At 37.6% G+C, this 21,491-nt stretch overlaps 1 protein-coding gene across 6 annotated transcripts in view; it reads right to left on the bottom strand.

The window, feature by feature from the left end:
- ZNF280D (zinc finger protein 280D) overlaps positions 1-17,890 on the bottom strand; it is a 105,007-nt gene extending 87,117 nt beyond the window's left edge. For 2 of the 6 annotated variants that reach the window (XM_033108022.1, XM_033108027.1), the window contains exon 1: positions 17,277-17,890. The gene's annotated coding sequence lies outside the window, so the exon portion shown is untranslated. The remainder of the gene's footprint in view (positions 1-17,276) is intronic. The other 4 variants (XM_033108021.1, XM_033108031.1, XM_033108028.1 and 1 more) reach the window with 3 other exon arrangements.
- Positions 17,891-21,491: the final 3,601 nt, after the last annotated feature.

Genomic DNA, 21,491 nt, shown 5'->3' with positions numbered 1-21,491 from the left:
CAATAAACACATATATAGTTGTGAGAGACACCCACAACTAAAATTTGATAAAATTCAGGTCTTTAAATGTGAAATTTTATAAATAAATTAACTTATTAAAATTTTTATTTTTATAAATGCTCTATTGTTAGAAAACTAAGTATCTATATTTTTTAGAATAAATCTAGTTGTTACTGTTAAAAACCATGACATATTCTTAAAAAGGGCACATTACAACCACACAAACTGTAATTAGAAACATCAGATCATTGGTAGCTAAAATACTACAGACAAAATACTGAAGGATCACAGAAACTTTAGAAGATAGCTCATCAAATCTCACTCAATTTCTGAAAGAATCTAGTTTTTTCAAGTAGAATCTGCCTTCTGAAAACAGTCAATCCAAGAAAAGTAGAAAGAGACCTAAAAAAGGAATATAGATACACATAGTTTTATTTTTTAAATAAACCAAAAACTTCAAATGGCATTTTAAAAAAAATTTATACATTAAGGAATCTTAACAGGCAAACAGAAAAGAAAAGGGTTGGGACTCAGTCTTGAAAAAAGTGGCCTACAAATGAGATCAGAACTAGGATAGGAAAAATACAGGTCCAACAGAGGTTGCCCTAACTATTTCCAAGAATAAGGCTCAAAGAGGAATTAGGCCAGATTCTCCTGTCAATCGCCTAACTTATTCTCTGAAGGTAGATAATCAAGGAATTATTACTTTAATTCTCAAAATTAGGAGAAATCTAGATGAATTCCTTAAAACCTGAAGGGGGATCAGAATATGCCACCCTAAATATGTCCATTTGGCATAAGGATTGTTTTTGAGCTGAAGGCAATTAAACAGAAAACACAGACAGCTCTCTCTGCCCTCCCCCTATCAGTCTAAAAGCAGGACAAAAATTTCCTGTTATAAAGGTTTTCCCTTTCCCCTCTCCTATACCACAAGGAAAAACTGCCATTATCACTGGAGACAGAAAGTCGGCACCGAGACGTAGCTGCACAAACAAACCTTACTAAAATAACCTTTATCTTCCATTAGTTTCCCTTATATATTTACCTTCCTCAATTTACCACTAGGAGCCCAAATCCCTTTTCCTTTGTCCTGCTACTTCTCCATAAATGTATCATCATTTGTTAAAGTCATACACATAAGCCCCTGCATTTAAACCTCTTTGTGTCTTCTTTTTTTCCCTATGATGACCTCCATGAACATCAGAATTAAAATATTAACATCATATAAAATTGGTGTACCTTTTCTCCTATTAACCTTTTATCAGTTTAATTTGCAGGTCCCAAGCACTTAACCTAAGAGGATAAAGGAAAAGGGATTTTTTTTCTCTACTACAAGACAAAACAATTCTCCAAGTGAGCTCAATCAGATTTCTTAAAGACAATAAAAATACTTCATAATATAAACAATTAAGACTTTAAAAATAATACACAACCATTTTCTAACTAACAGAAGGCACGATCCGCAACACTACATAGTCCCTACCTCAAAAAACTATTTAGTAGGGGGTTTATGATAAATACATAAGTATCATACAAAACAGGGCATGGTAACTGTAATATTAAAAATTAAAAGTGCTACAGCAGAGTTGCTTTGATAAGGTGTTGGGGAATCACAAAAATAAGAAATGTGCAAAATTTTGTACATTCTTTGGGAGCATCAAATTCTTGTAAAGGTCTATGAACCAAAAACACTAAGGATCTCCAGGTTAGGGGAATGAAAAAAAATAATCATATCTAGCTGGGGGATTTGGAAGTGTCCCACATGGAAGAAACACACATCAATCCTTAAAGGAAAGATGTTTTTGTTAGTGGTTGTTTTCTTTTTCAGTAAAAATGTTCAACGAAAATGATTCAAACATACGAAAGTGTATGTAATAAAAAGTATGAATCCTTAGTCCTTCCCCTGTCCTACCCCTAATTCTGCTCATCAAATTTGGTGTGTGATGCAATGGATAATAATAGTGATTGAAGATAGAGTTAGGGAGATGATTCCGAAATAAAACGGGTATCTGAATGCCTTATATGTCTTAACAAAGCGCAATATTCATAGCAATGATTTAGACAAAGACCATACTGTGTGCAGATTAAATTTAGATACATAAATAGCATGATGCATGTTAAACAACAACAAGGCTTTCAAAAGATCTCAACAAGCTAGAATGAATGGTAAAATCTACAATTTTGTATGTGCTCAAAAAACAAAATTTACAAAAACATAAACTGAAGATATACTACTTATCAGTTTTGGTTACCAGAGATCGAATAAGTCAAAAAGTCATTCATTTAAAATGTGTACTTATTAAACATGTATTAGGTTTTGCAATTATTTTTAACCTTTTAAACCGCAATGACTTTTGCACCAACCTAATACTATATGCCAGACATTGTGCAAGGCAGAAATACAACAATCAAAAATTAAGACAGAGGTCTTGCACTCATGAAATTTACAGGGCAGAGACAGGGACAAGCACCCATGCAAAGATGCAAATTGATAATGGTAAGTGCTATGAAGGCTATGGTCATGGAATTTAAAAACTCAGAGTAAGGAAATTAGGTCTAGTTAACATAATCAAAACTGGTTTCCTTAAGAAAGTAATGATTAAGTCGTTATTTGAAGAATGAGTTAGCGTTGACGAGGAAAATGAGAAGAAAGCATTCCATACAGAGGAAACAGCACATGCAAAAGATCTATGGCACAGCAAACGTGAGAAACTGCAAAGAAATCAGTGTAATTGGAAAAGAGAAGCACGGGGGTATATGGCAGGAGGTAAGATAGGAGACAAACAACGTAGCACTTTGGAGACTACGTCTAGGAATTTTGTCCTATTCCTAATAATGGAAAGCCACTGAGGGGATTTTTAGCAGGAACCGGTATGATCAGATTTGTGATAGTTTCAAAATAATAGAATTTGAATCTAAAATCAAAAGACGGTGGTTTAGTTCTATTCTATTCTAATCAATCCCTACTTGTGAGACTGTGTATTGACTGACTCTTTCAACTATAACAGAAAACCCAACTCTCACTGGCTTATGCGAAAGAATTTCTTGGCTCATTTACAGAACTAGCTATAGCCACAATTTAAATAATATGTAAACCTGGTTTTTCCCTCTCCATTCCTGGGCTTCACTTCCTCTATGTTGATTCTATCCTCAGAAAGTTCTCCCATAGTGAATGACTGTAGCAGCTCCAACTTTACACATTCCAAGTTTCAAGTTAGGGATGATAATAAGAGAACCCGCTCTGATTGAAGTTGAGTGGCTTGGCTAAAGTCACATGACCTTCCCTAAACCAACCACTACTGCTAAGAGATTGTGATAGGTTTAGTCCTAGATCACAAGCTATCTCTGGTATCACAGGTCTCTGTGGTACCCAAACCTCCCCCCCCCCCCCATGCCTGCAATAAAAAACACAAGACAAAGACTAGAGGAGGGGAATAGATCCCCAAAGAAAAAATCAAACCATGTTCCCAATGTAAAGGTGAACAGATATTAGGTAGCAAAAACAACAGATGTCCACTACAAAGATGAGAATTAGAGCTATGTCTAGGTCAAAGGACTAAAGATATTTAGCCTAGGAAAGATGAGGCTGTGGGCAAAGACGGTAGAAGTAAAAGCTGTTTATAGATATTGTCATGAGAAAGACGGAAAAAGGGTGACATGTTCTTTGTGGATCAAATGACAACAACAATACTAGTAATATTTAACTTGAATAAACTAGAGAATTTAATTCCTAGTGTTGTGCTTCAACACAACTACTTACGTCATTATATACTACCCTGTTATAAAAGTTATTATTTATAATGACAATTATTGTTACCACTAGATAACATTAATTAAATGTATATATTATTTCATCTAATCCTCAAAAAACACTATGAGGTTGACACTATTATTATGCCCTCTTTATGGCTGTGGAAATTTAATGATGCAGGTTAAGTACCTTGCCCAAAGTAACAGACCTGGTAGAGCAAGGATTCAAACCTAGACACTTCAAATACCAGAGATTTTAACCACACACTATTTGCCTCCACCAGAAATAAGACCAAAATTATAGGGAGGCAAATTTCATCTCAATATTAGGAACAAAACAATTAGCAGTTAAAATATCAGTAGTTAAGAAGAACTCAAGATGTGATAGATCACTAAAGAAAAATACAAAATAATTCAAGCATTATGTAATTGAAAATGATCACTTTCAAGACCCCCAAGGATATACTTCCAAGCCTAATATTGTAAACATATCCATCTAGCATAGGTATGCAAATTTTTGCCTAGACTGAAAGAAGGGGGATTTGTTATTATTTCAGTAAAAAAAAAAAAAAAAAAAATTATCCTAATTGAGAATGCTGAGTTATGAAACTTCACTTTGAAATTATCAATAAAATATTTTGATCAGGGCCGGCCCGGTGGCTCAGGCAGTTAGAGCTCCATGCTCCTAACTCCAAAGGCTGCCGGTTCGATTCCCACATGGGCCAGTGGGCTCTCAACCACAAGGTTGCTGGTTCAACTACTCCAGTCCCTCAAGGGATGGTGGGCTCCGCCCCCTACAAGTAAGATTGAACAGGGCACCTTGAGCTGAGCTGCCTCCCGGATGGCTCAGCTGGTTGGAGTGCGGGGCTCTCAACCACAAGGTTGCCAGTTCGATTCAAGTCCCGCAAGGGATGGTGGGCCGCACCCCCTGCAACTAGCAATGGCAACTGGACCTACAGCTGAGCTGCACCCTCCACAACTAAGACTGAAAGGACAACAACTTGAAGCTGAACGAAGCTGAACGGCACTCTCCACAGCTAAGATTGAAAGGACAACAACTTGACTTGGAAAATAAGTCCTGGAAATACACACTGTTCCCCAATAAAGTCCTGTTCCCCTTCCCCAATAAAATCTTAAAAAAAAAAAAAAGAACTTCTACAAATAAATAAAATACTATAAAAAAAATATTTTGATCAACATACTATACCCAAATATTTCCTAGAAACTTTAAAGTGCAATGTAATGAACGAAGCAGTTAGGTTGAAGCTCAACACTGAGGAAGAAATTCTTGAGTTTATTCAAAGCAAGTAAATGCCTGATGAAGTATTAGGTGATAATTTTAAATAAACAATGAAAACTGCATTTTAATAAATAAACCTGCTTAATGGTTTAACTCAGAACTCCCAATGATATCAAGATCTACTACTTCACTGATTCACGGCCACTATCTCAAATAGCAAATCATCATAAACTAACTTTTTAGAATTTTAACATTTTTGTTAACAGAAAAATTTTAAAGGTAATATTCATAAGTAGAAAGCCTGGGCATAGAGATACTTCTTGTGCTGCCTTTCTTTCTATAAACTACTGGTGGGTTCGTTTAATGCATGAGAACCCAAATTGTTTAAACTCTTCTGCATCAATTATACTTCAAAATGACACAAAGGACAATAGAATAACAATACATGCTGTATATTCGTTACCAATTATAATGTCTGTATTATGAAAGATGTAATAGTTTGTCAGTTGTCACTGTAGTTTTCTTGCAACATGATATGGAATAAAGTGTAGCAGAATAATCTCCATTAAAAAGAAAGCCTGTGCTTCAGCAGACTTAAATCCACAAATCAATCTAAATCAGCACAGAGTCATTAAAAAGCATCTATGTAAAAAGAACCCTTCTTCACAACAGGGCCTGGGGAATCTCTCTTGGCACCACCCCCACGGCATCCAAGTAAAACCCCGTTGATTTTGGTCCAGGCTGCAAACCATTTGCTCTAGTTCCTACTATCAGTCAAAACTGAGCAGAGTGCAACAGGACAGCTACTACATTTCCTACGGTAATGTGCTAAAGGTCCCAACAACCCTCCCAAGAGCCAAATCAAATTACCCTTTCTTCATTTTCATTTTCCTTATCTTATATCTATTTTAACCCAGTTTCTTGAAACATCCTCCTCAGTAATTTCCTGTACGCCAATAGACTGGTTTTCTACCCACCTCTTCATTTTTAAATCTCTACAGATTTTACTTTTCCTCTTCCTACTTAAAAATGTAAGATCAGATTTTCCATAAAGTTTAGATCTCAGTTCTACACAAATTGTTCCCTAAAAGACAGATCTAATAAATTCCATAGTCTTAGCTATCAGTTCTGTTTCAGCCTATAAAATCATCATATACGAGGAGTGATCAAAGAATACAGTGAATATTTAAATTTAAAAAAATGTATTATAGTAAAAGACACACTGCCGTTAATCCCTCTCAAAGTACTCCCCCTCACTTCGAACACACTTATCCCATCATTTGTGCCACTTTCTGAAGCAGTTCTGAAAGTCCTCTTTCGTGAGTGTGTTCAGTTGCACTGTCGTGGCTGCCTCAACGTCCTGAATCAATTCAAAATGTTTTCCTTTCATGGTCATTTTGACTTTGGGAAAGAGCTAGAAGTCGCATGGTGCCAGATCTGGTGAATAAGAGGGATGAGGACACACCATAATGTTTTTGTTTGACAGAAACTGCCATACCAAGTGATGTGTGACACAGAGCCTTTCTGTTATGATCAAGAAATACAGTGAAGGCTGCTGCCGAGTAAAATCCAATGGAAAGGCAGGGATCTGCAATACAGGAAGCAGCGCGTTGAACCTTAGTTACAGTGTGGGACAAGTTTCAACTCGTTTGGAGCAGTCAGTCAGGTGTGAGCAACGGTTGAGTGAAGGTGTGTTTTAAAGTGTGCCATAAATCATCCTCCACCGTGACAACACTCCATGTCTCACATCGCTTCTGGTATACAGCAATTTCTGTCAAATAAAAACATTATGGTGTGTCCTCATTTACCTTATTCATCAGATCTGGTACCGTGTTACTTCTGACTCTTCCCCAAAGTCAAAATGATTCAGGTCATCAAGGCAGCCACGACAGCACAACTAAAGAGGACTTCATGAAAGAGGACTTCCAGAACTGCTTCAGAAAATGGCAAGAACAATGGGATAAGTGTGTTCGAAGGGAAGGGGAATATTTTGAGGGGGATTATAGTGGCAATGTATCTTTTGCTGTAATAAATTTTTTTGTATTCAAACATTCACCATATTGATCGATCACACCTGTATTAAACTCCAACACTGACTTCTCAACTATGCCCCAATCTCTTAACTGCTGAAAACTGCTATATGTATACTTAACCTCATCTCAAATTCATATTTCCAGAAGTGAACATAACTTCTCCTCAAAAATTAGTTCTACAGTAGTATTCATAAAGTAGAAACAAGCCAAATGTTCAACTGCTGAATGGAGGAACAAAATGTGGTATATCCATACAATGGAATATTATCCAGCAATTTTTTTAAAAATTAAGTACTGATACGTGCTACAACATGAAAACATTATGCTAAGTGAAAGAAGTCAGCCACATATTGTATGATTCCATTTATATCAAATGTCCGCAATAGACAAATCCAGACAGAAAGTAGATCAGTGGTTGCCAGGGGTGAGGGGGAGGGGAGAATGAGGAGACTGCTTAATGAGTCATGTTTCCTTTTGAGAAGCTGAAAATATTCTGGAATTAGATAAATGTTGATGGTCGCCCAACACTGTGAATGTACTAAATGCCACTGAATTGTACACTTTTAAAATGGTGAACTTTATGTTAATCTTGCCTCAGTTTATGAAAATTAGTTCTATCTTTGAACATCTCTTTTTCTACAAATGAAACTGTCATTCTTCTCATCTTTAGTCCTTGGAGTTTTTTTTCAATGTCTCCCTCTTTTACTCATCATATCTAATCAATTCCCCACTCTTACAGTCTTCCTTCAAACTATTTCCCACAAGTATCCCTGCCTTTCCATTCACTACGTACTTGTTAAGGCTTTTACCTCACACCTATAGTAACAGATTTCCTTATAAGATTCACTTATACTTGGTGTTTCAGCATCCAGATCTGCTTCTGTCCATTACATATAGAACCACCAAATTAACAATTTCCTAAAATAATGCTTTCATTGCATCTTATTAATTCTAAACTCTTCAATAGCTCCACACCAATCTATGCAGAGCTGGGTTGTCTATCTTAGTGCTAGAAGTTTCCAGAATGCAGTGAGGTACAGAGTTGTTGGTAAAATGCTCGAGGAGCTCGTGCTTCCACCAGTGGATGGTGCTGCCAGGCTGTAAGTCTAGTCCTATGCTATCTAACACAAGGAGAGAAAAATGCGTAATTCCAACAAAGTAAGGCTGAGGTTGAAGTGAGGGAAGACCAAAGAATCACATCTTACAAAACAAATATACAGCATCTGGCACCCAGTATTACAAGAATACAGTGAATTTTTTCTAAGACTCAATTTTCTAATCTATAAAGAATGGATGATGTTAGTATCACCCATCTCAAAGACATACTTGTTTTGAAGATGAAATACAATAACTGTGAATACATTTTATAATCTCTAAAATACCACAGTAAAAGATTAGAAAGACATCTCTTGTGTTACAACTTCTCAAATGAACACAACTATTAACAATGAATGTAGTGTCAAAAAGTAATGCCAACTTTCTATTTACATTTTTCTATTCAATAAACTTGGGAGATCTATTACTTTTTTCCCATAGAACTTAATAAAGCTATTTCCCTGTTGCATTTTGTTTATGAGGGCCTTTTCTATCAGCAGTCAGCAATCCTGTGTGGTTGAAAGTCAGATAATCTTACACCTTGAATAGGAAAAGCAAACTGAGGAATGAGTGAATGGAGTAAACAAAGCAGGCAATAGGGATTAGGATATGCCTAAAACCCCCAAAACTCTCTCAAAGCTTCTCAACCCTCTCAAGGTTTTGCTTCTCGAACTTGCCAAAGGTAACAGAAATTAGGAACATACAGGGGTAGAGCCTAGAAACAAGGATCAAAGTATTTCATAGACTAATGATCTTTGCTTTGGTTAATGGCCCTCAACTGAAAGGCATTCATGCAGTTGTCATGTTGAAGAAATCCCAAACCTGGCCAAAAAAAAAAAAAAAAAAAAGTGTGGTTGATTAACTTCAAAGGATGGAATCTTCGCCCTTGAGTCCACAAACTCTACTCCAAGAAACTTAAGAAATATATATTAATTCACTTTAAAGTGATTATAATAAACCCATTGCATATTAACATAAATATTTTTATAAAAAGTAACTATATTTTCCAAAATAATGAGAAGAGTAGCTCTGTTTTACATTTTTACAAATTTCAGTATCTGTCTTAATAAAGACATCTAGATTCTCTGATCTGCTTCTGCACTCAACTTGTTGCACTATATTGTTCTGTTGAAGTGAGGAAAATTCAGTCTTGAAGTGAGGAAAATTCAATCTCACAAGATAGGTAGGTAGGTGGTAAAGGGAGAACCTTGCAGAATCCTTGAAAGCGTCTCAAGTGCCTGGGCCATACTTACAGAACTGTTACACTAGATAAACTAAGTTAAAGCCTTTATTTAAAAAAGAGGGATAAATTACTATACTGGCTATATTGGTGACTCAAAAGTTTTGGGTATACCAATCCAAAGAGTAAAGGAATAATTTTACTGTTAGGGAATATTCAAGTGATGAGCATAACACTAAGAAAAAGCATTTCTTAAGCAGTGATTATGTGTAAGGCATCATGGTTAAAAACACAAAGCAAAACATACATCATTCCAAAAATCACATATTGTTTATCATGGTGTACTAAACCAGAAAAGCAGAACAGATGTTTGCCATAAAAATAATTGAAATAAAAAATATTTTTGGCTTAATCCAGTTCACCAAGAAGCCTAAATATTATAACCTGATCTGACAGGGTTCCAGTTAATCATTTTTTTGTACAATGGAGGTAAAGTTTGAAGGTAAAGTTTGAAAGGAAGGGAAGAAAAAAATGGTTAACAACAAAAATATTTTGGAATGGAAACTTCAAGGAATAACTTTGTAAATACTACCTGCATTCATTAGAGATGTAGTGCAGAAGGCCGACAAACCTATCATGGTGGGAAAGGAAGACAGGCTCAATATGTGTGTGGGGAGGGGTGGAACTCTGTATCTAACTGTCCAATTTAACCATTAACCTTCAGTACACTATAAAAGTCCACAGGAACAACTTTAGTTTTTTATCTTCTTTCTTGAGCAGTTATAAAGATGGACATTTTATGACTTTTATTGTTTCCCAGAGATCTTCAAACAACAAAGGGAAAATTATTTCTTTCAAATAGAATAAAACTCATTCTCTTACGGTGACTATGTGAGTCTACAGAATCCTTTTATAAATCTAAGATACAATATGAGATCTTAGTAATTTCATTTTTCCTACATCTTGAACTACTTTGCTAAATAACATCCTAGATGTTATTTTACCTGTTCATCAATTATTCCCAAACACGCTTTAAAAAAAAAAAAAAAAACTAAAGTAGTAAGAAAACAGAAGAATGATTTAGTTGCCAAGAAGGATAATTCAAGAGTGAAATAAATCATCACTAAAGCATTAGTTTTCATTTTCTTATCTTTTTTTCACTTTCTTTTATTGTGTTTGCACAAAATATTGCATCATCTTTCACAAAAGTATAGAAGACTGAAGACATCATCTTTGTAGTCTGTGTTTGGAAGGAAAAACTTTACTTCTACCCTTCTAGGTTACAGTAGCTGGGGACTTGTGACTTTAATAAAAGACAGATTAATAGGAGAAAAAGCACACAATTTTTATTAATATTTACATACACATAAGTTCACAGAAAAGAAGTAAAATTCAAAGACTCAGACTTGGGCTCATATACCATTTTAACAAAGGAAAGGGGATTTGGGCTGTGAAAGACAATAAATCACAGGGAAGTTACTAAGAAATATATGGGGGAATTAACGAAAAGATAAGGGTTATTTTAGTTAGGTCTGTTTATGCAAACTCATCTCAATGTCAACTCTCCATCTCAGGTGATGAGTCACTCTTTCCTTCCTAGTTGGGGGAAGAAGAGACACCTTCACAAAGGAAAATCTGCCCTACTTTAGACAGATAACGGAAGGCAGAAATCTCTTCCGGCATCTGTTGATTTTCAATTGCCTTCTGCTTAAAATAATCATTGTGTCCAAGTGGCACATTTTGGGGTGGCCTATCCTGATCCTCTTCATCTGTTTTTAATTTTCACTGAATACGGTTAAGAACTCAGAACTTATTTTCTACCCATAATGGAACAGAAGAAAATGGACAGAAGAGACATTTCACAATTACTAGATGAACATGAAGACGAAGGCAAAGATAGAGAGCAAGCACTTCAGACTCTAATGATGACAGAGAAATTTGAGAAATATCAGACTGTCTTCAGATGAGAGATCCAAGATAAACTTTCTCAAACTCATGAATAAGTGAACAATATATTTCTAAAAACTAAAAGGAAATATATTTTCATTTAGCAGAAAGGACTTCACCACGCAACATTTACAAGAATGCAAAGCGTGCTCTTTTGCAAAAAGGACATGTGACAGTATTCATTCATCCTTCATGTTTGTGTGCTAAAATTCAACTTGATACAGTTCATGAGTGGACAAGTATTGAATAAAGGTGTATACAATGAAAACTATAAGAAAACAGATGATATTGAAAAATTTTTAAATTCATTGGATTGATTATTCTAATTGGGGTCTACAAATCTAAAACTCAACATATCTTGCAATTATGAAGCAAAGATGGCCACCCTCTCTTCAACAAAATTATGAACCATCAAAGGTTTTAAAAAATTTAAGTGTTGCATTGAAAATGTACATGCAAAAAGAAGACCCAAAGGAAATGATAAGCTAGAACTTATCAGGGAAGTATTTGAACTCCCAAATCAGTGTTTACAAGATGAATACAATATGTTCCAGGTTCATACATGACAGTTGATAAGTAGTCTCATTCAGACGATGTTGCCCATTTCAGGTACATATACCTTCAAAACCTGGAAAACACAGACTAAAAATCTGGGAAACGTGTGACAAGGAAACATTATAAAATTGGAAGATGCGGAACTACAGAGATTCAGAAAAGGATGAGAGCTGAACCAAGAGTATTACAAGAATTACAAGAAGTGACAAAAGAATTTTAAAATTTTGTCAGAAACACAACTTGTAACAAATTTTTTTAAAAGTTTAGAATTGGCTTAGTATTATTTAGCAAGAAATTTTCTTTTGTTGGTAATATCAGATAGAACAGGATTGAACTATGAAATTTCACAAATGAAAGAAAAGTCAATTGCACATAATCTCTATTTCAAACATATTTGATAATTCTCACTGTCCTACAAAAAACTAGTTACTCTTCTCAATGCATTCTCAAGCATCAATGTATTCAAAAACCCCTGCATATAAAAGGACTAAAGGAGAGGTAGAGACACTCAAGCAAGAGGGTCAGAACCTATACTTGCAGAAGAACGACTTGAAGATCATGGCCTATGATTGATATTAGCACAGAGAATGCTTTCATTATAGTGGGGGAAAGCTCCAATTACAAAACCATAAATTACCAAAAAGAATACTCCTCTTGCTTATAATAGATATATATGATGTCAGAGGGGAAAAGATTGCGGGAGAGGGGGATTATCACTTTGTGAGGGGTGAAATGTCTAACTACTGCATTGTTTTGTACACCTGAAACTAAGTAAATAAATAAATAAAACATTCCTCTTGCAACTAGGAAAAGAATTGAGAGGAACAAGAATTTTTGCCTTCGCTTTAACCAGAATGATCTTTTGCAGAGGTCTCAAAATGGGAATAAAGATGTTCTTGCGTAGATACAAAAACTAAAAAAAAAAATAAAATAAATAAAAAATAAATAAAAGTGCTACTATTGTAATAAGAATGTATGCTAAGAGCATTCAAATGTGATGCATAGTCAGTTTTTGGAGTGGTATATAATTAGATGCATAAGATTTTTTTTTTCATTTTTCTAAGTATGTACAAAGAGATTTGCTATGTTTAAATTCTTATTAAAAACCCTAATAAGTTTTCTTACATTATTCATTTATTCTTCTGTAAATTACATAAATTAAATTATATAATGATATAAATTATATACAATAATTTAAAACAAAATAGTTCATTTTGATCTAGACGGTAAATAGTGATACTTATTTTTCCTAGTATACTGAGAGTTAAAAGAATCCTTAAAATTGTTTTGCAGAAATGAATAAAATTCCAAACACATTTTTGATAGTCACTGAATAAATCAAGTCATTATTTATATCTTTAAAACAACCTGACTGAAAAAAATCACATATTTTTTAGTCCTCTGAAGCAGGAAAAGATAAAATATTCAGGATTGTATATTTAATGAGTGACTATGTCATAAGTACTTTTCATTTCTTCAAAAGTAACTTCTGAAATAAAACATGTCGTCAATAATCTTTAATTAAAAATTTCTATTCCATTTAAATACCATTTCCCCGAAAATGAGGCCTAGCCAGACAATCAGCTCTAATATGTCTTTTGAAGCAAAAATTAATATAAGACCCAGTCATTATATTACATTATATTACATTATATTATATTATATTATATATTATATTATATTATATTATATTATATTATATTATATTATATTATATTATATTATATTATATTATATAAGACCCAGTCTTATATTATAGTAAAATAAGACAGGGTCTTATATTAATTTTTGCTCCAAAAGACACATTAGAGTTGATTGCCTGGCTAGGTCTTATTTTTGGGGAAACACGGTATATCCCCTGCCCAATTCGTATAGAAACTAACAAAAATCTTGGTATGGTTCTAAACATTCTCCTGAATAAGGAAAATAAATGTGGGAGCGGAGGATACAAAATTATTTATTCCTTTCCTTTGCCCTCGTCTCCCTTACTAAAAAAGCCAATGATGAGTAGTAAAACAGTGGACCAGAGACACAGGACTGGACTAGATAGCTTAACTTGAAAGAATGGATTGAAGTGGGTATGTTGAGATTTGTAGTCCTCCAACATCAAACTGCCTTAGAACTTTTCTATTTACCCCAGCTCACTACGCTATAAGGACCCTAAATAAACTTTTAAAGGAGGAGGCAGTCTTTCTGACATCTACTTTCAGCCTCCTCTCCCCTAGCCACTCTAGGCTCTGATGCTAACAACAATTCCAAGTTCTCTATAGATAAGTTAGTACTATCCTCCAAAATTGTTCCTCTCCTTCACCCCCAAACACACATTTCTAGAGGACTGCTCCCAATTTTGTCATATACGGCAGATAAATTCATAACAAATACTAATGCCAAAATGTCAAAATATCACCCGATCACAGATTCTCCTCAACTTAACAGTGGGGTTAAGTCCCAATAAACCCATTGAACGTTGAAAATATTCTAAGTCGAAAATGCATTTAGTACACCTAACCTACCAAACAGCTTAGCCTAGCCTACCTTGAACGTCCTCAGAACACTTATGTCACCTGGCCATCATTCAAAAGATCCTTACATTTCTCAGTACCAAAATTATGTCACAAGCTATGCTTTCTTACAAGGAACTGGATTCCTGATGGCAAAATTTAGAGGGGCGAGCACAAAGACCAAGGTGCTGAGTGCAAAGACCAAGATGGCGATGGGGCATCCTGTCCAAAAAGACCGTGTGCAAACGGACCAAGTGCAACAGAAGAGTAACTAAGCATGACAAAAGAATTTAATCACTCCACTCTTTGGCCTATTAAATACTATTAAAGGTTCCTTTCCCATTTGGTAGAAAGCACATTCCAGCAGGAGCTCACCTTTCTCCAGTACTTGATCAAAGAAGAAAGCTTCTGCTCTGCTTTACTGAACTCAGTATCATTCTATTGGAGTGAACAGTACTGGGCAGAAGGACCTTGGTTTGGGTCCCTGACCCCGGAGGGTCATTAACATTCTACTACAGTTGGGCAAAAATCATCCGGCTGCCGCTGTCCAGCATCATGAGAAAGTATCGCGTATCACTAGCCCAGGAAAAAATTAAAATTCAAAATTCAAACTACAGTTTTTACTGAATGCGTACTGCTTTCACACCATGGTGAAGTTGAAAAATCGTAAGTGGAGCCATTGTAGTTTGGGCACCATCTGTACTTGCTAATTGCAAAAGGAAATCCTTACAATGAAGAGTCTGTCACCACCTTATCCAAGAGATCAAATTTCAGATTACTAATAGGATAACCCTACTTTATTTATCTCCTGATGTTGTATAATGTGAAGTACACTGTATGATTTATGAAGTATTCTTGCCAAAAACATTAAGCCTGCTCTATTCAAGGAATACAGGAGATCAAGGGTACAATTTAAACCCCAACAGGAGGAAACTGTTGATAAAATACAGAATGTGGGTTATTCTACCAGACCACTGGCCCGGTCTCTTCAAAAAGTAAATGTCATCTCTCTCTCTCTCTCTCTCTCTCTATCTCTTTCATATGTGCATGTGTGCACGCACATGAAGGAACTACACTAAATTAAAAGAACTAACACACACAAATGTAATGCATGATTGGATACTGGTTCTAAAATAAATTATTAAAAAGGACATTTGGGGACCACGGAGAAAATGTGACTACTACATACATATATTAGATTGTAGGAATTATTGGTTATGGTATCGTGGTTATATAGAAAATTGGCCTTAATCTTATGCTATACATACTGACATACAGTACTTTGGTGTGAATTGTCATATCTGCAATGGGCTTTGAGAATGTTCACCAAAAACGATGTGAAATAGGTAGATACAGCAAATGTGACAAAATGGTAACAAATATTAACACTAGAGAGTAGGTATAAGTGTTCTAACCGCCATTCTTCAACTCTTGGATGTTTTGGGGCGGGGTAGGGGGGGAATAACAGGAAAAGTAACAAAAGGTTGAGAGGTTAAGGAATGAATAGTTAAAAATAACAATGTACAAGGAGGGGCAATTGAATAATATTTCTTCAATTTTGCCTCTTCTCACAGCACTGTCTCAAAAAATAAAACAAATATAGTTAATTGAACAATGAATGAGGAGTCTGAAGACCGAAGGTTCTAGAAATGGTTCAATCACTTCCCAGCCATGACCTCATTAAAGAATTCTCCCTGAGGCGCTTTCCTCACTTTCAAAACAGTTCTGTCAACACAAACCACTGCAAATGGGGTTTTGAGGTACAAATCATCGGGTATCAATGACAGATACAAATGCAGGATAAAATTATAAGGGTATTTGCAATGATGTTTTAAAACATCCAGAGCACACAGACCTAACAGCAAACCAGTGTCTTTACAGGCACAGTAAGTTTCTGCTTAGGGACAGGCTGAGTTGGCACAGTAATCCCCCAATGCAGGACAGCTCACAAATGCTTAGAGGTGGCTTTTGTACTTTAAAGCTCTCCTCCTATGTTTCAATTTTATACTTAATGGCACTAAAAGACGTCAAATTCTTAAGACACAGTCCAAACCTGAAAACCAAAAGTAAAAAAATCTTAAGTTCACAGAATTTTTAAAAAACAACAAATCTTCTCTAACAAAGAGAATCCGTTGTACGAAGGTCTCCCGTGCTTGCAGAAGCGATTCACTTGGACGTTTCTCCTCTCTAGCAGATTCCTCCTTTAAAGCGTTAAAACTTGAGACAAGTTGGGAGGAACTCCTTCCATCTCTAGAGTAGGATAAAACCTCAGAGTAAGATCATTCTTTCCGTTTCACTAAGTGAAACCTGAAAGCTCAGGTCGAAAATTGTCTCCAAGTCCACGTTTCTCCTCAGGGCCTTTCTCTTGGAGACAATAACGGGACGTCTACGGCAGAGCAGGGAAGTCCCTTCGACAAGAATGAGGGTGTGAACGTGCAATGACTAGTCACTGGGCCGGGGAACCTGGGCCCTACGGTCTCCGACGCCTGAAAGTTCAGAACCGCCTGAGGTCCCCACGATGGAAGAGACTCTGGGGAAAGGTGTTGTGAGAGGAGCATGGGTCTCCGCCAAACATCAGCACAAAATGTACGGAAGACCAAAGGGAATTGGCTCCAGAGAAAAGCCAAAAGCAGGCTGGGGGCAAACAGGCGCGCGGGCCTTGGGAGGTGAGGAGGAGGCGGAGGAGGAGACGCAGGAGGAGGCAGCAGCGGCCTGCGAAGCCCCGGCCTGCAGCCCCTAGCCGGCTGCCGCGTCGCGCCGGGATCCCTCCCCCGCAGGGGCCAGCGCAAGATGGCGGGCCGGCCGCCGCCGCCGAGCAGCCGGCCCCCTCCCCCGCGCCCTGGGCGCTCTCGGCGACCCGCGCCGGCCTCGACACCCCCAGCCCAGCGCCCCCGGAGTGAGGCGGCGCAGGCCGCGCGGGAGGGCCTCTGCCTGCTGCAGCGCGGGGCGGGCGGGCGGGGGCGGGGGGCGCTTACCGTGAACGGAGCGGATCGGCCTGACTGGGGACCTGAGGAGGAGGAGAAAGAGGAGGAGGAAAAGGAGGAGCACGAAAATCTACACAGCAGCGACGGCGGCGGCTCCCATTGCGGAGCACGCAGCAGAGCCCCGGGTAGGGGGGGCGGGGGGTTCTCGTGGAGCCGGCGCGCTGCCTCATGGGTAGGCTCCGGGTCAGCCTCCGCACGTCCGGACTCCCTTTCTTCTCGCCGACGCGGGAGGCGGGCAAGGACATGTGCACCGCGTCGCAGACCTTCGAAGGCCGCGGCACCCCGCCACGCGCCGGCCGCGGGCGACGGCCTGCGCCTGGGCCGGGGCCCCACGCGACTGTGGGTGTCGGTCTACTCGCCGGCCACCCCGGGGCAGCAGTCCCGAAATCGGGACTGCACCGAATCTGAAGGCATGGAAACGTGAGTTCCGGGGCCTCCCTGTGTAACAGCTATTTCTCTGCAGCCTTGGAAAGTCAGAAGGTCTAGGAAGAGAGGCACCATTAAAAAGAAATATGGTGCCTGCGATGCAAAGACGTAAACCGGCTGACAAGAAGTAAAGTCGGGTTCTTTTAATAATTGGATAATTTTACCAAATTTGTGTCAAACAAATGATTTTATTTTTGTCTCCTTTAATTCCTAACTGCTATGTGGATTCCTGTAATAACAACAACAAAAAAAACAAAAGTTGAGATAAACGCATGTACAAGAACACTTGCCAAGACACGGTTGCGTAAATACTTAAACATTGTGTTCTGTTCTCTAAGGAAAGTTTCCTCTCCCAGTTATCCCAACAAGATCAATGGCAGTAGTGATCCAGATCTCAAGAGTGAGGTTTGAAAGCTTGCCTCTTCTTAGATCCTTAACACACCATCACTGCACACAGCATTGAATCACTGAATCATACTAATTCTTCCTACCTATTTGAATTAGTTTCTTCTTCCTCATCCTGACAGCTTCAAGCTCTTCTCAACTGTTTATCATTACAGTTGCTTCCTTACTGATTCCCATTCCCAGGTCAATCTTACCCAAAGGCCACTTGTATTACCCCTAGAGACCTGACATGGATACAGATAACCATGACCTACTCTTCTCCCAACTGAGCCAGGGATAGTCTGCCCAGCTTTCCCTTTCTTGCTGGCCTTGACAATAAGCTTTATAGTAAAAGACAGAGAATTATCAATATAACAAACACAGAAAGCTAAAAGTTCAAAAATCTTGACACATTCTTAAGTCATTATATTTCAAATATAGTTCCTAATGGTTAGCAAAGCATGTTAAGAGTATGTAAACGAGCTTAAGAAGATTTCACTCTGTATTCTAGAGCCTGGTCCTCAGTTTGCAGAGACAGAAACTTAAAAGTTGTTATCCCCCCAGAGTTCACTTAAATCCAGAGGCATGATTCATGCCAACCAAACTTACTAGAGACTACGATATGTAAACCAAAATTCCAATTTATTCCTTTTTTTCCCCCATGAAAAACATATTGCCATGAAGACCAGAAAACTTTCGTTACCACATTTTCACTCAAAAGAAACATTTACATGAGAACCCAAATCATAAAGGATGCCTGCCTGGTAAGTATGAAGTCAACACACAAGAAGTAATTAGATGATTTATTTGACTACTCCATCCTTAAAGCTCCTCCCTTGGCTTCTAGAACACCACTTTCTTGGTTCTCTTGACTTACTTTCCACACCTTCCCATCGTTTTTTTAAGACCTTCTCTTCCTCTGACTTGTATTTTCTGTCCCTTTCCATCCTGTATATGCTCCCTAAGTCTCCTCACAGTGCTCATTCTCCCTTAATGAGATCATGTTCCACACTCTTCCCGGACTGTAATGGTTATAGGTGATTTCACAGCTTCCATTCCAAGACTGTATTTTTTCAAGAGTAAAATTTGGGTGCAATAACTTCCCCCCCAACTCCAAGAATGATCCCATTAGCCTCAAACTATCAGAAGTAGTCTCCCATCCCTTTGAACCAGTTTTTGTTTCAAAGGCCAATCAGTGAAGCACAGCATTTTTGTGGACAATAGAGAAGTTCTTTCTTTCTCTGGAGGATATTGTGTTCAAATGTGAATACTAGAAGAACTACAACCTTTCTTTTTCTTTCTTTCTTTCTTTCTTTCTTTCTTTTTTTTTTTTTTTTTTTGCTACTAAGGAGAGCCAACAGAATAAAAAACAAATGTGGAGAAGGGAGAGCTGGGTTAATCAATCTTAGGGAAAGGAAGTCAATCCCTGAGAGAATCATAAACCTCCAAATCAAACCTAACCTGAACCTATGCTACCTCTAGACTTCTCTATTATCTGAGCCAATACATTCCCTTTCCTTTTAAGCTGAAGGGGTCCAGAATAAGCCACTGTGGCATAAAAAATTATTTTTAGCTCAAGGCATTTGAGTTCCTGAAATCCCTTATCGGCCTTAAAGGCAGAGCCTCCCCAAAAAACCTCAGTTATCATAAATCTCCTCCCTGGAAGCATCCAGGAAAGATTGATTCTTATCACTAGAGAAGAGTATTGTCACCACACATAAACAGACATTGTCTCAGAACTATCTTATCTCCCATCTATTTTCCTAATGGCCCATTTTTCTTTCCTAAAAGTCATTTGTTTTCCCTTAAGTGCCCTCTCTCCCCCACCCACCTTCTAAGAAGTCCTTTGTTTTCACATAAGTGCCCTTCTCCGCCTCCCCTTTATCTATTGAAAGGATATATAAGCCTCAAATTCTAACCATCCCTGTGAGTCACCTTTCTTTGTGAACTCCCTTACATAATATGTAATTAAAATCTGTCTTTTCTCTTGCTAGCCTGTCTTTTGTCAGTTTAATTCACAGGCCCCCAAAAACTAAATCTAAGAGGGTAAAGTTTTTCCTTCCTGGCAAGGCCAGTTTGAGTTGGGTTTTGTGTTAACTACAACTGAAAGCAACTGTGGAGAAGACAACGATAAATATTCACCATCTTATTTGCCTCTTGTATACCCAGGAAACCCACATTTTCTAGCACCCTTACTTCTACATCAGGCCATGTGGCTGTTTCTGGCCAGCAGAATGTAGACAGAAACAGTGATTGCCCAATCTAAGCGTGACCCTTTAAACTTCCAGTGATTTATAGTTCCTTTTTGTTGTTTACACATCAGTCAGATACAGAAAACTCTGAGGAGCTAAGGGATGGCAACTACATTGGATGGAAGGACCCTGGGTCTCTTAATAATTGCACGAGCACATCCACCACACTGATATTCATTTGAGCTGATTAGAGCAAAACATAAACCTTTATTGGGTTATGACACTGAGATTTCAGGATTGTTTGTTGTATCTATGTAAGAAACATTCAAACCTGTAGAGAATTTTTATAAGAGCTTATTTGAGCCAAACTGACGACATGTGCCTGGGAGTAAGATCTCAAATGCTCTAGAGAATAACAGTTTTGCAGCTTCTTTTATGCATTTGAAATTAAGGAGGGAAGTAAGGAAGATTACATTGGGGTGGGAAAAAGCAAGGCAGGGGCTGGATTACAGGATAGTTAACAAAATTATTTGCTCTCTTAAGGGTGGCTTATTTCAAAGGTGTGTTAGCCTAGACACATAGAAACAATGGACAGGGCTTGCTTAAGGCAAAGATAAACCTTTTACCAGTTATATTCCTGGGGCATGACTACCCGTGGTGACCTGTTCAGTTAGGAATTTATGATCAGATCACCCTGTGAGGTTACTATCCATAGTATCTTTTTTTCTACCCAGTTACAATAGCTGCAATCACTAACCCTGATTAATAATAGAAATGGTGGCCTACTAGAACAAAAAAATCTAAAATATGTGGCATTAGTTTAGCATAGCACCCATGTGGGAATTAAGGAAACATGTACCGTGTTTCCCCGAAAATAAGACCTAGCCGGACCATCAGCTCTAATGTGTCTTTTGGAGCAAACATTAATATAAGACCCAGTCTTATTTTACTATAAGACCGAGTCTTATGTAATACAATAATATAATATAATACCAGGTCTTATATTAATGTTTGCTCCAAAAGACAAATGATCCGGCTAGGTTTTATTTTCGGGGACACACGGTAGTTGGCTAGATAACTGAAGATTCATATTAGGCAGTGGCTATACTGCTGCCTACAATACCTTGGAAGGCAGATCAGTACAAGTACATAATTTGTTGCTCTAAGAGAAGAGTTCAGAAAGCAATATTAGTAGTGGATTTGG

The sequence above is a fragment of the Rhinolophus ferrumequinum genome, chromosome 6, assembly GCF_004115265.2.
Source record: "Rhinolophus ferrumequinum isolate MPI-CBG mRhiFer1 chromosome 6, mRhiFer1_v1.p, whole genome shotgun sequence".
NCBI lineage: Eukaryota > Metazoa > Chordata > Mammalia > Chiroptera > Rhinolophidae > Rhinolophus > Rhinolophus ferrumequinum.
The sequence above is the reverse complement of the archived record's forward strand: the minus strand, read 5'-3'. Positions and strand labels throughout refer to the sequence as shown.